This window comes from Coffea eugenioides, chromosome 4 (genome assembly GCF_003713205.1).
Source record: "Coffea eugenioides isolate CCC68of chromosome 4, Ceug_1.0, whole genome shotgun sequence".
Taxonomy (NCBI): domain Eukaryota; kingdom Viridiplantae; phylum Streptophyta; class Magnoliopsida; order Gentianales; family Rubiaceae; genus Coffea; species Coffea eugenioides.
The window spans coordinates 34,918,957-34,935,585 of record NC_040038.1 but is presented as its reverse complement, the minus strand read 5'-3'; positions in this window follow the sequence as shown (position 1 = coordinate 34,935,585).

Below are 16,629 nucleotides of genomic sequence, written 5' to 3'. Positions count from 1 at the left end.
CCTGCTAAAATAAACCCAGTATCCAACACTTAACCTAACTGGCCGAATTTTACCGAACTTTCCGCACTAGCGGGTCCCACGTCCGGTATACGCTCTTAATTTCTCAAAACTAACCGATACTAGAAAAATCATCTAAAAACTATATTTACTCATAAAAATTATCTAAAAAAGTTTTCTAATAAGAAAATGCAGAAAAGCGTGCAATTAAATAAAATAAAGTCTAGAAAATAAGAAAATCCACGGGTTCTCACATGAATGATGTCTAGAAAGTTGTATGCTTGAGGACAATTATTGTTTAGATGTGGGGGAATTTGACATTGAATTTAATAGGTGTTTTATTTATGAAAATACTTTCATACTTTTGGCAAATTATTGTGCTATTCTGCTGATTTTTCTTATAATTTGTCTTTGGTGCTGAATTCAGGTGTTCGTGATTAAAAGAAGTTTAAAAGAGAAAATTTCATAAATTTTGTTAAGAAAGGACGTGGGAGCATCAGTGAAGTCAGGAAATTTTAGGAGCTAATGATTGTTTTATCTCTAGAAGAATCGTGGGGGCCACAATTGATTCTGCTCATTATTTGAAGTACCTGAAGTATCGATATTTAAGAGTTTGAGTTTATTTTTAGATAAAATTTATTCCACAACTATCTTATCTACTTATTTTATGTAGAGAGAGGTAGTTGAGAAGAGTTTTTTTTTTTTTTTTTAGAAAATTAGTTTAACAATAAGTTTAGGAGAATAAATAGGGAGGAAAAACAAAGATCGATATCTCAAAAACACTTGAACTTTTTCCTTTCATTTCTTCTCTCATCTCTCAAGAGCAAAAGAAACTCTGGTTCTAGTTTTATTTTCATTGGCTGCGTTTTCTTCATGGAGCGGAGCTAAATTTATGTCTAGTTGAGAAGTAATCAAGGCATGGTTTCATGATCAATTGTAAGATTTTTTAATTTTTCTGTGCTTAATTTTTTATGTTCATGAGTATTTAATTATTTCTTATATTTCATTGGTTACTATGATTTAGGTTTAGTTGAATAATTTGGCCAGTTATTCAATTGTTTGAATGATTTAATGCCAATTAAAACATCAAGTTCGTAATACTTGATAGTTTAATATTAGTGGCAGATGACATAATTTCATTACTTCATAAGTAGTTTAATTTGTGTTGTGGGAATAACTAATCTAATTTAAATGAACCTGCATGTGTGTTTGTTAATTAGAATTAAGTCTCTTTAATATTTAAAACTGTGAATAGATTAAATTCTATGAGCATCTCTAGAATTATCTACTTTACAAGGGAAATAGTTAATGAGCGTCTCTTAACTACCGAGAAATTAAGGAGAGATTGGTGATTTGGTGATTCTTGAATTGTTATAACCAATTTATTTGTGAGCATATGAGTTATTTCTAGTATTAGTGATCAAATGAGTAAACCGTTGCCAAGATTATTTTCTCGACCCTTTAATTTGCATATACACACACATATACACACACACATAATATATTCATATATATATAATTATATATCTAAATATATAATACTAATACTTTATAAGTATGAGTTATGTGTCAAAATATATTAATCTATATAAGAAATATTACATGTACAAAATTATGTCAAAAGATTCAGAAGGACAAAACTTAGTAATAGCAAATTGGGAACTTTTGAATATGTATTGACTATTGATCATGTTTTATTACTATTTTCCATGCACTTTGAACCACTTGAATATATTATTGTTGGAAAATTCTTGGTTTATATAATTTTTAATGAATTGTTACTGGTTCATATATAATTTTAATATTATGATCCTTTAAATGCTAAATTAGCTTTAGAACTTAATAGTTATAGTAATTATATTAAGGAAATTAAAGAGCAATAAGTGAATTTGAGATAAGCCCGAATTAGGCTTATAGGGCAAATATTTGGTGGACCAAATATAAGATTCTCACATTGATCATCTCGAAACCCGAAAGTGTTACTAACTATATGAGTCGAGTCTAAATTTGTTAAATTTCGACTTAGATGGCCCGATTTACGGGCCTAGTTATACTTGTTGGGATATGATTTTCTAGTTCTTTCTCTTACGTGGTTCGACAATCATATGGGTCTTCAACTATCACTGCTTCCATTTTGAGCAAATTAGAAATAGAAGCGTAAACTTCTACTTTGTAATATTAAACTATAAACAGCTTACATATAAAGTGGGAAGAAGTGTTGAAATTTGATTGTCATTCGTCCTCCCATGTGACTTTCATGTCTCTCTCTCTCTCTCTCTCTCTCTCTTTGTCCGAGACTTTGTAAAGAAAACCATGTGGGTAGATTTGACAGTGTTTTGGTAAGAATTGACTGCTCGATGCTTCAAAACCAGTTCGTGGAGTAGCAAATTTTCTTAAGTAAAAAATGTTATATTTTTCCTTTTTTTTGGCTTTTGGGTTAAACGATGGCCACTATTGGATAGGGTGATTCTTTAATTTCAGCCTTTGGGTCCATCACTATTTGCATGCTACTCGTACACTTTTTTTTTTTGGAATGGTGGATACTATTTTGAATTGTCTATCTTTTGATGTACGGGTAAAGCATGTTCACTCTATACTACAAAGTTTGTCTCATATATGTATGGCATTTATTTTTGAAATAGCTTTCACAATTTTTGCCCCTTTTTTCCTTTATACATACTATGATCATGTTGCAGAAAACACTTCAAATTTTGGTGTTATTGTATTGTACAATGAACTTAATGAGTTTTACCCAATCATAGGCTTATTAGATTCTGAAAGACATTACCCCTGGAAGTCATGGTTTTTTTTTCACTTTTCATTTTATATATCATTTTTTCATAATTTTTTTTAACTTGGTCCTCTGTAACTCTTTTCCTTCCGACTGGAAAGTACCATTTTGGCACAATCTTCTCAAAAGTTTTTTTGGAAGATTTTGCCTCTAAACTCTATGTAAACCAAAATAAGATACGTAAAACATAGCTCTTCGTCGATGAACTTTCCTATCATCTTATGTCTATGCTACCATTTTTTCTTACACATTTCATGATTAATTTTCATATAAGTAGGAATGCATAGCAGTTAATAACATTTGTTGGAGAACTAGAATGGTTTGTTATACTTTATGGCTAGTAATAATTCTCCAATACATTTTATCAACCTAGAATTCCAAAGTTCAGATGCGTTCTATAGGACAAATGTAACTAAGATTTGAGAAAGTCAATTTCATGTCAATAATTCTAAAAAATTATTTAGTGGCGCAAAAGGAGTTCAATAGTTACTTCTTTGTTTTAAGATTTTGACAATCTTCAGGGTTGTTCACATTTTAAGTTTTTTGTAATCTAAACTAATGTTGTCAAGAATTTTCCAGTTTGGCATTTCGTGGAAGGTGTATACTGGTTTATCCTTCTTTTGTTTCCTATATGTGTCTATTCATGAGTAATTTTCTTTTAATTTTTCCTTGGCACTAAACATTTCTTCATGTTTCCTTTTGTTTCTTGCTAGGTTTTTACAAAGATGGATGGTAATTTTACTGAAAAAGGTTGTAGCTTCCTAGCTGGAGTATTATTGCATATGAAAATTATAAATAGGCTAATTTATTTTATTCTTGATTAGGCTATGACGATACAATTTTGGTTTCTTTAGTTGTATTTCAAGCTTTAAGTTGATTTCTGCATCTTGGCGAGGCAACGCTAATGGCATTTGAAATACATTCTCCCCTTCAAATGCAGCTATGTTTGTAGCCATGATAGTACCTTCATCTCTGCCAGACTTTTGCTAACAAACCTGAGTCTTACTTTAAACTATCATAATCACTACTTAATTTATTAAAAATTTTGGCTATTGATTCCTTTTTTTTTTCATTTGTATAATAATCTTCGGATCATGACAATTTCTAATGTTCTTATTGGTTGTTTCACCTTTAAAGGAATCTCTGGAGAGCTAAAACAAAAATTCTCAGGTGTCCTACTTTGGTTTATAGTTATAACTCATTCATTATATGGTGTTTTACTTGTCACAAAGCTTTAGCTTTTCTTCCTTTTGCTTTAGACTATTTTGATCATGCTGGAGAAATTGCTTGATGTTTTGGTACAATTCATGTAGTGACCTTGATGAACTTTTGTTAACACGCTTTAAACTTTGGAGAAATTTTGCAGTCAAGTGCAGAAACTATATGCAGTTAGAATGAAGTATTATTGAGAGGTCCTGCAAGCCTGTATGTCTTAATAGAGAAATAGGTATGATATTCGATGGTTGCATTTTATGAAAAATATAGCAATACTTTTTTTACTTTAGCATAAAAAAGATTGGTTAGTCTGGAAAATCTATAGAAGGCCTTTCTTTTTCCTACTTCACAACCATAAATCATGAAAGAAAACATTCCGCATTACTCACTTAGCGTTATTTGGGTAGAAATTCTTTCTCATCCTCTTTTCTATCTTTATGGTAATTAGAAGATAACATTTTTATAATGATAGCTTTCGGTAATGTTAAATTGCATGTTTTGCAGGTTTGCAGTCATGACGAGATTAACCAAGACTTTTTATTCACTTTCAGTTATGTTACTCTACATTTTGAGTGCCTATTAAGTGCTTGGCCTTTTTTTTTTTTTTTTTGGCATTTGCCTTTATCCTATTTCTATCCTGCATCATTGTGCTATTGCTTTTCAAAGAATCATGTTCAAATTGTATTTCTAAAATAAAAGAAGTTATGACTCTGTATGGTAGCTTCTTGGTTGTAGAATGTTTTGAAATTTTATGAGATATTAACTTTAGAAAGTTTTCTGCATTTGTTTACTACTTAACTAGCATAGCTTTGTTTTCAGGTTTAGTTTTTGTCTTGAATGCCTCAAAATGAAAAAGAAAAGGACAATAAATAGATAAGACTATTGTGTTTGATGAACTATTGAACCAGACATGTAATAAAATATTAGTTTTTTTTTTTGGCAAACCTCGTGCACGAGGAAGGGACGCCACCCGTAACTTTTATTGACAATGCAAATGAAAAAAAACCAAAGGGGACATGGATCTTATGCCAGGAAACAATGAAAAACTTAGGAGAGAGATAAGGGATACTATGCCCTTTACATCATTTGCACTTACATTTCCTAATTGAAGGCAGTCCTACTTTGTTTAAACGAAACGCCCCACGAGCTCTGAGATGGAGGTCCGAAAGTTGAATATATGTTGTATCGAAACCTTGATCACACCTTACATTTGAAAAACAATCAGCAACTTGATTACTTTCTCGGAAACAATGATAAATTTCAACAAAATTAGACGACAACTTTAGAAGGTACTTAACCCCTATATAAATACTCCATGGACAACTAGATCCCTGCTTTAGAATGTGAACAAGTACTAAAGAATTCATTTCAATGTGCAAGTTAACATAACCACGAGAGAGACATAACTTAACCCCAAAAAGAAGAGTGTGCGCCTCAGCTTGAATGTTGGTTACAGTCCCAAAAAACAAGGAGAAAGCGAACAGGAAATTTCCACCATCATCATGCAAAACTCCACCACCACCTACCCTCCCTGGGTTACCTCTTGAACAGCCATCAGTATTAAGTTTAATCACTCCCAAAGGTGGTCGAAACCACCTTACAATCTTAAAAGAAACCTTCTTATGAATAGAAGAGAGTGAAGAATAAAACTCCATCCATGTTGAGGAAATGAAAGGGTGCCCAAGGAATTGCAACTTGAAGAGATTCTTCACATCCTCAAAAACAAACTCACAAATAGCAGCGGGAGAAAGAATTTTTCCTTCAAAACGGGCTAAATTTTTGGACTTCCAAATATTCCAAAAAGTCAGAAAGGGTATAGTGAAATGTACAAATGCAATGAAACCATTCCTTCGTGCGCCATACCACCAACCAGCAATATATGCCTTAATCGAACCACCTAAATTCAGCACACCTGAAATAGAGCCAAAGAAGTTCCGAACGAATATAGCTACCTGTCTACTATAAAAAAAAATGGTCCAAACACTCAACATCTGCCTGGACACAACAAAAACACTTCGATGGTCCAGAAAAATACCAAGTTTACGTATCGTAGAGTCCAGAGGTAATTGATTTCGCAACAAGCGAAGAAGAAAAATGGATACTTTCAAAGAATTCGCGGATGCAAAATTTTGGAAAACATAAATGACCTTTGCATATGTGATTGCACCGAGTTAAAAGCTGAGCTCAACGTGAAAGCTCCAGATTGAGAAGGAGACCAAATCATCAAATCATCCACACCATTCTCAATTTGAGGGAGAGAGAGCAGTCGGATCTCGTTGATAATAAATGAAGGTGCCCACAAACACAGCAAACGAAAATTCCACTTGCCACCAATTAAAAAAATCAGAGACCCTATGATCCGAAACACTCCCTAACCGTAAAGCCAAAGGTCCTGAACCTAACCAATTATTGAACCAGAAATTAGAGCTCCCAGAATGGATAATAAAAGTTATATGTTGTTCAGCAATGTCCCGAACTTGTAACATCCTACGCCACGTATAAGAGGCCCTTTTCGAACCAACCACCATACCTAGGTGCACATTTGAACAGTAGTTGGCCATCATAAAATTAGCCCAAAGAGACAAATTTTGTCGAAACCTCCACTATAACTTGATAGAAAAGGCATTAAAAACATTATCCAGTGACCTAAAGCCAATCCCACCCTCCTTTTTCTGAGCACAAAGTTCCTCCCAATAAATCCAATAATATTTTAAACCACACTCATCTGAACCCCAAAAGAAATTAGTAAACAAACGCTCAAGAGTAGCAAAAACAGATTTCGAAGGCGACGCAATAGCCAACAAATACAATGGTACCGAGGACAGGACATTTTTAATAAGTACAACCTTACCAACTAGCGACAGCAAACGATTTTTCCAAGAACTAATCCTAGCAGCCACCGACTTGACTAAATCCTGGAAATAGGCCTTCTTTCGTGTCCCCACCATTAGAGGACAACCAAGATAGCGAACAGGAAAATCCTTGGGAGAAAAACCCATTATACTCTTAATTAATGTCTTCCTACACCGGGATAGACGCTAGTGAACCATGAAGCAACTCTTTAAGGCATTTATCCTCTGGCCTGACACCCATTCATACTTTTCCAGCGTTTACATTAATAGCTTCAGGGATACTGCTGAAGCACTAGAAAAAAATAAGAATATCATCTGCATACCCCAGGTGACTAACTAGAGGACACTCTTGAGGAACCTTGAATCCACTAAACCGTGGATGCAGCAGAATTTGATTCAATAGCCATGACAGAACCTCTGCACCTAGAATAAACAAGGCAGGAGACAAAGGATCTCCTTGACGAAAACCCCGAGAAGATGGGAAAAAATCACACGGCATCCCATTAATCAAAACAAAGAACCATGGATTAGAAATAAGATGCCAAACCATATCTATCCATCTTTTTCCAAACCCAAAAGCACGTAACACATTGATCAAAAAAATCCAAAAAACCCTATCATAAGCTTCAGTCATATCCAATTTCAGAGCAACATTCCCTCTCCTATTCTTCTTGCCAATGTCCATAATAATTTCTTGAGTAAGTAAGAAATTATTAGATATTAACCTACTACAAATAAATCCACTTTGACTAGGAGAAATAATTTTAGGGAGCAATTGAGACAATCTATCAACTAGGAGACGCAAACACCTTATTTATAAAATTGCATAAACTAATACAACGAAACTGAAAAAAATCCTTTGGGTTTTACACCTTGGGAATTAAAATCAGTAACGTAGCTGTCACTTTTTACGGCAACTCAGCACCACAAAAAATAACAGCCTTATACAAATCTCGAGTAACTATATCCCAAGCAAAAGTGAAAAATTTTTAGTATACCTACCAGGACTTGCCGCGCTATCATCATCCATATCAGAAACCACCCGCCACACCTTCTTCATTATAGGAATCTCTTCCAACTTAGCATTATCAGTTGGCTGAATTAATTGTGGGATAACGGAAGAAAAATCCCAACAAAATGTAGCCTCGGCTGAAAATAAAGAAGAAAATAATCTGACAGCTTCATGCCCTATATTAGCTTTAGAAGATAGCCAGTTCCCTCTCTCATCTTGGACTCGGTGAATGACCGATTGCAATCTCTTCTGCTTTACCACTGAATGAAAAAACTTAGTATTCTTATTTCCTAAATCTAACCAACAACTTGTTTTTTGTTTCCAGAAGCTTTCTTCCACTAGCAAACTTTGACGAAACTTCGCCTGGGCTCTTTGTAAGGATTCCTAAGCACCAACTGAGATATCCTTCTCCACAAGTTTCTCAGAAGCAACCACCTCCTTCTCAGCTCTTTTCATGTTATTAAAAATATTACCAGAACAATGTTTATTCCAGACTTTAATATCTGTCTTTAATCATTTAAGTTTGGAACAAAGCACTTGAATAGGAGCACCAACAACACACTCTTGCTACCAAGATATTCTAATAACTTCCATAAAGCCTAGATGAGTAGCCCAAGCATTAAGAAAATGAAAAAGCTGAGGTTTATCATCCAAACAAATAGTAAACGAAAGCAAAAGAAGCGAATGATCCGAAGGATCCCTAGCCAGATGAGTAACAGAAACCACAAGACCCGCATCATAACAAGAATTATTAATCAAAAGCTGATCCAAACATTTCCAAATTCACTCCAAATTGATCATTACACCAGGTAAAGGAGGATCCAGAAAAACTAGTATCAAACAACTCAGCAGAAGACATAAAATCCAAAAAATCAACTGCCTCAGACAACTGAAAAGGCTGTCCACCTTTTTTCTCCCCAGCATCTACCACAACATTAAAATCCCCACATACTAACCATGGCTCTTGAAGAGGCTTATCTCGCAACACCTCACTCCACAAACCCCGTCTCTTCTCCGTTGTACACAACACATGAACAGAAGAGACAGTAAAAGGGACTGCGTAGAAATTATGATGAACAAGAAAAGAAAAATGTTGTTCCCTCTCACCCACCAACAAGAGATGAAATAGAGCATTATAAAATATCCAAAGAGAACTAGACTTGCTACACAGGACATGTTCAAAAGGAAGCTTTAGCTGAAAGCTTTCAGCAAGGATAACATCAATATGAGCTTCACAAATAAATAGAAATTGAATTTGTTGCTGAGAAATAATTTTCCTCAATCGTCTAAAGTAAGAAGGTTTAGATAAACCACTTATATTCCAGAAAAGTAACTTAATCATCGGATCAAGGTTGGAAAGAATTCTATGATTTTTTTAATGAAGAATGTAGCTGCCTATCCGAAGGAGTGATAGCACGAAGTCCCTTTCATTTCCTACCAACTTGGAATGAATCATCTTAAACACACCGGCCAGCTTCTGGAATAGAAGGTAAAACCACTGCCAATACTCCTCGTGGAGAAAGATTACCGGTAGATAAAAGTAACTGGTCCCCCATAAATTCATCATTTACTTCCTCCTCCAACACCTCTTGCTACTTAGCAAGGAGACAAGAAATCTGGTCAGGCTGTTGAGCAAGAGAAACACTAGCACTAGACTGAGTAGACGCAATTTCCACAGCCACAACAGCTGCTTGAATACAAGACACAGACTTAGTAGTTTCAACAGGCTGCTGGTCCTAAGAAACCACCAGCAACGCATTATCTTGATGATTATTTTCCTCAACAGTACAAGCTAATGGAGTACTAGATGGAGCCGCAGACATAGCAACTTCATATGGCCGCTGTTCTTGGGACAAAAAAACCACCTGCAACTCAGAAGACATCACCTTGTCGGGAGCAGCATTAGCAACCTGCAATGCATTGTCTTGATGATCACTTTCTACAACTATACTAGCTAACTGGATGATAGGAGAAACCGCAGCCGGAGCTATTGCAACAAGGTGCTGTTCTTGAGACGAAATAGCAATTGCATCGGAAGCAATAGCTGAGACTGATGAAGAAATAGCCTACACCACCTTGTCTGGGTTATTTTTCAAAATTGGAACCCGACTTTTATCTGTATTCTGGCCGCCATCCAAGCCTGGTGGACCTTTTCCTAAACGTTGATTAAAAACCTCTTCTAAAGGCTTAGGATCCTTTCTTAACTGCTGGGATGAATTTCTAGCAAGCGCATCCTTATTATAAACATTACTAGAATGCCCCAAATGCCAGCAGCTGGAGCAATACTGAAGTTATCAGCTTGCAATAGCTGCCAAAACCTCTCATTAGAATTCTCAGTCCCAATCCAAACCCGAGATGGTAATGAATGAAGTAAATCTACTTCTACACAAACACGTGCCACACTTGGCCTGGACAACAATTGCAGCATGTATAAACATTGGCTTCCCCAGCGGATTCACAATAGAAAAAAGGGAATATTTATCAAATAGGTGAATGGGCAAACCCAGGAGAGAAAACCACACCGGAACCAACGAAGATTCTTTGTTGACATGAAACGAGGGAGTCCACTTGAAAACTCGCATAGGAAATTTACCAACGTACCAGATTCCTCTAGTCCAGAGGCGATAAAAATCTGGTTCTAAAGCACAACAAATGAGAACATGTCGAGCATCCATGTGTCCAATTGAGCATGCATCCTTTAAATCGAGAGAGTGACTGAACTTTCTGATCTCCTCCAATTTATGATGATCACGGGAGAATTTTCCAACCAAGGCCAGCCGATAAAGGGAAGCTAACCTATTGATATCATCAAGCGAAAAAAACACCGCAGCTTCCCCTTTATGAGTTAAGAGGGGTTTAATGGAGATAGGAGACGATGGAATAGGGGTAAACAATTGAGCAAATGACATTTTCCCCCATATTAGCAATCTGGTGCCCTTCCGTCAATGACTAAGGGTAGCCATAGTCAAAGTTTAGAAACCCAAGAAATATACGTTCTAAATACCTACAAAAATAAATGCTTCAGAGTGATTAGTTTCTCAAGCAAAAAATGGTTACACCTCTATGCAATTCATAGAGCCAATTTCTAAGTCTGCAATGTTTAGAGAACTCTATCCTACAAAAGATAATTCAAGAAATTGTTACTGCCTGTTTCAAGAATACCAAAGAAGAGGATAACTATGTACCTAATTTGTGGTACCTTATCTTACTGTACTTCAATACATTATTCTTTTAAGTAAGCAAAACTGTGGACAAGTAGATTAGCAAATAGTCCTCAAAGATATAAAATTTTTGTAATAGAGACAAAGCCCCAGTAATTCAACCCATCACAAGGTAGATTTTGCATGCACTTATCCATATAACTTATTTGAGTGTGTCAACTTCATTATTTGTGCCAGTAAACTTCTGTGAGAATTTGATGCAAAGTTATATGTTAATGCACAAATAACAAACAAAAAACAAGAAATGTAATTGTTGCCACTATCCTTTTTTGTTTATCTTAACCAGGTATTTCCCCTTTAAAAGCTCACCATTATTGGGATTATTGTTTGAAATAAATGTTAAACTTGCTTTCGATTAACAAAAATCACTAGGAAATGACACTAAAGGTTGCAGTTTGAAAGAAAGAATACAGAAAGCTGAAATCTAAAATAATAAATATTTTCAACTCTAATGTTGAACTACAATCTGAGAACCCCAAAAATGGAGAAAACCTAATAAAGCAGCATCTTTTCAGTGGTTTCTGTCAATGCAATGTTGAACACTAGAGGATGCAAAGTTATATGTTAATTCACAAATAACAACTAAAAACAAGAAATGTAATTGTTGCCACTATCCTTTTTTGTTTGTCTAAACCAAGTATTTCCCCTTTAAAAGTTCACTATTATTGGGATTATTGTTTGAAATGAATGTTAAAATTGTTTTTGATTAACAAAAACCACTAGGAAATGACACTAGAGGTTGCAGTACGGAAGAAAGAATATAGAAAACTGAAACCTGAAATAATAAATATTTTCAACTCTAATGTTGAACTGACTAATTGTTAAATAAATATACTATCATCTAATTATTGATATCCAATACTCTTCATTCTCTCTAAAAAAAACTTTTTAACTAAAACTCCCTTCAACTGTCCCATAGGAGAGAAATCAAATTTTTTCGATCTTTTCCCATGAGAGGAGCCCTCTCTATAGTTTCTTTTCATTTATGTGAATAAAATCTCTCTTAAAATTTTCTATTGAGAGTTTCGTCTCTTCTTAGGATTGTCTAGTGAGAGTTTTCTTTTCTTCTAAATTTTTTAGTCAGAGTTTTATTCTCTCCTAGGAATTCCTAGAAAGAGTTTTTTATTTTTTTTCATTTTTCATTTATTATATCTGAGTTTTTTCAAATTTTTATTATCAGATCTAGAATTTCTTGGATCTATTCGTCCGATTTCACCATAATATCTAAACTTGAAACAGTTAATCAACAGATCTGGCAATTGGATACATGCATAGATGTTCATGGAGTTGCAATTATTTTATCTCATTTTTTAAATTTGGATTTTTGCAATGTAATTTTTATTGTTCTTCAGATCTGGAGTATCCTTTCTTCAGATCTGCTCTTTGATATCCGTGTATGTTTGATGATGTATTTTCTGCCATTAGTGTAGATTTTAATAAAATTATTATATTTTATTAAACAAAAAAACTCTAATGTTGAACTGCAATGTGAGAACCCCAAAAATGGAGAAAACCTAATAAAGCAGCATCTTTTTAGGAATGTGTAACTTTATCATGTCACACATGGTACTAATGTGTAATCATTGTCATTACTATTACTATATAAACAGTATGATGAGTCTTGACAATGAAATGTGTGAGGGTAAATATATTTTGATCTTAGTTTTTGTTATGTCTAATTTACCCTCATGTCTTTTAACTAGAATTATTGCATTTCATTCATGACACTAATAAGAAAAATGAAATGTTTCAATAAATTGCATTTCAAAAATGTTGGTAATTAACATTAAAAATTACCCACTTACAACTATATTCACCAATCATTTTCTTCATCTCCAATTATTGTATGTGTTAAAATTTTCTCCAATTATTATATACTTATGCATGATAATTAAAGCTACCTATATTTTATATACATATTGGTTTCGAAGAAAATCACAATTAATAAGAAGACAAAAGGTTATAAACTCTTAATGAGAAAATGAAACATTAAATTAATGATTAAATTCACTATATTATGTCATATTGACTAATAAAACTTCAAGGAAATTATCGATAATTAAAAATATAAAACAAAAAAGGTTTACAACTATTGAAATTGATAAAAATTTGTAAATGTTGGTAATTAAAATTAAAATTTGCCCACTTACAACTATCTTCACCAGACATTTTCATCATCTCCAATTATTGTATATGTTAAAATTATATCCAATTATTATATTCTTATGCGTGATAAATAAAGCTAACTATATTTTATATACATATTGGTCTAGAAGAAAATCACAATTAATAATAAGATAAAAAGTTATAAACAATTAATGAGAAAATAAAAGGTTAAATTGATGATTAAATGCACTATATAATGTCATATTGACTAAGAAAACTTCAAAAAAATTATTGATAATTATAAAAATATAACAAAAAAGATTTACAACTACTGAAATTGATAAAAATTTGTCATATCCAAATCATAATGATTTGGTATGTATTTTGCTTAGGTTTTTTTACATACACTAGTTTGACACAACAGAGAAAATTTCCTCTTCTTACTCTCACAATCCAAGTAAAATATGCAATAACTTAGTTTAGATATGATGATCTTCCATTTTTAGAGTTCAATAAACTTTTAATTGTTTTGTATATAATAAACATTTTCGACAACTAGCAATTGTTTAATTTTGTTTATTATATGACTTCTTAGTCAATATTATACTAACAACTTAGTTTAAATATGATAATCTATCATCTTTAGAGTTTTTACAACTGTAGAATGCACAATAAACTTTTAATTGCTTTGTACACAATAAACATTTTGTATAATTATGAATTGCTTAATTTTGTTCATTATATAGTTTCTGAACTTATATTACGCCCATAATCAAAGTTTTACACAAAAATTTAATATATTAAAGATTTTATATCTTGGAAAAAGATATTCACGTGCAAAGCTCTTGAGTTATTACTGGTTTAATAGAAATGTTAATGTCACTTAACTTCAAAGTGATAAGAATTGCTTCAACTTATACAGTATTTTTTTAATTTTTAATAGACAAATGTAATAGGGCAAAAAACGCGATGGTTTTGGAACTTTCAACTTTACGCACTTTTTGTCCTCTAACTAATTAAATGTAGTCCTCCAATTAATAAAAATATGTAGTCGTAGTCCTTCCATCCAATTTGACTGTTAAGATGGACAGGAAACATATTACGGATTACTCACATGACATTTATTTGGGGTAATCTCGTCAGTACAGTACAAAGGCCAAGAAAACCCTTGAAAGCTTCAAACATCGGATGCACTTTGAACTTCTTCTTTAGCAGCCTTTGCAAAAATAAAATACTCTGTTAGGTCAATCAATTAGTAGCGAGGAAGAAGATCAGTCAGGTGTTGAAGTCTACCTAGAGGAATGATGGAGTGGAAAATTGGGATGAGGGATATCTACTTTGACCCCAGTTATATATGGTATGTGTGCTTAAGTGTACAAAGTTCTGCAAAAATTTTCAACAATTTATGGATATGTGTTACAGTGATTGCTAATGACATAAGAAGTTTTATTTTGGTTATGGGGTTGAATGTGGGGATTTTTTGTCTGAAATATGGGAGGAAAGTGGTCCCACATATGGGGTTTTTTTTGTAGCATTCACTGTCTATAAGTAAGCAGCAGTGGTCCTGAAGCATATTTAATAACATGACTGGGCCATGGCTGCTTTGTCTTGTTGAGTTGTTGTTGATTAGTTTAGAATATTTTATTGTAATTTTGCCTATTGACTTGGGTTTGGGATTAGGATTTTTTATACGAAATTAATGAGTTAATCACTTAGTTACCAAATTAATGATTACTTGCAACTGTTAATGTAGAGGTAGGATTCAAATGGTTTACTATAAGAATGCATCATGGGGAAAGATTCGTTGGGAAAGTTACATAAGTTTTGTTGCTGGTGATGTGGACCATGTAGACATATGTGATTGTGAATGGATGCCAATTCATGAACTGAATGAAATGGTAGAGGAACTGGGTCATATTAAGGAAACCATAGTGTATTACTATCTTGACCAACCAAAGATCTTACTGTGGGTTGAGGGAATTGTATACAAATGCTGTTGTAAACAAATTTTGCAACCGAACCTATGAATACAAAGTGATGGAAGTTTATTGTCACCACTTAATAATTGAAGAAATTGATCAAGTTTTGATGGGAGTCTGGTACGGGTAATTCAGTAGAGAAGAAGAAATATGGTGTGGTAATTGAAGAACTAGATGATGAAGGTAGGGTGGTAAGGGAACCTTGTTTTGAAGTGGTATGCAGTGGATTAGGGCCATCATAGTCAACTTGGCAAAATGTTGACAATGGCACAAGTACTTCAGCACGTCCATCAAGGGAGAATGAGGCAATAGTTGAAAGTGCAAGGCATAGGGCACTACATATGAGAGACCTCCAAAGACAGGGAGAGATATTGATGGTGAAGTGGAATCTGATTCAGATGTTGAAGTAGATAGGTTTGCTTGGGATGTTGATTATTATGGAGATAAGCGGCTTCTTTATAACCTAATTAGAGAAGGAGACTAGCAGCAAGTGAATACAAGAGAAGAACAGTAGCATGATACACCTGAGTCTTCTCGGCAGGCTAGAAACAAGAATTAGCAGTCTAAATTCTAATCAGGAGATAACTAATATTCAGTAGAAAATGAAAACAACAACCAGCAACCACAACAGCTCTTAGTTGAGGAGGGAACCAACAATCAGCAACCACAGATGCCTAAATTAAGGAAGGAGCAGGTGAGGAGAAGAAGAGAGAAACCATTAGATGAAGCATCACATCTGGAGGGGTAGACAAATTCATTGGATGAAGACAATGTACTTAATCACTAAAGCAGTGATTATGGATCATCAGATGAAGAAAGGGACTAGTTTGAAGGGAGATACAAGAGATTTGTATGAGATAAGTTCATGATGGACCCCAAGTTTGAATTGGGGATGAAATTTGAGGCAAGGCAACAATTCAATACAACAGTGACCGAATATGGTATCAAAAAGGGCAGACCAGTCTGGACATGCAAAAATGATACCAAAAGAGAGGGTTGTTTGTAAAGACCCATGTCCTTGGTTTGTGTTTGCATCAATTAAGAAGGCACTTGGTACATCAGATTTGGTGGTAAAGATGATGCATGATGTGCATGAGAATTGCAATCATGTTTGGAAGAATAAAAACATTACTTCCAAGTGGTTGTCCAATAGGTATGTGGAGAGAATCAGGGCTAACACAAATATGCCTATTAGGGAGTTTAGACAAACTATTCATAAGGACTACGAGGCTAAGGCTTCTAAATGAGTGGCTAGAAAAACAAGGGCCAAAGCTATGCAGCTTATAAAAGGGTTTGAAGAGGCACAATATAAGAAGATTTGGGAATATTACAATGAAATAAAGAAGACACATGAGAGAAGTACTATGGAGGTCATGTTTACTCCATTCAGACAACCTTTAGGTAATCCAGGATTCATGCGATTGTATTGCTATCTTAGACCACTGGTGGGTGTCAA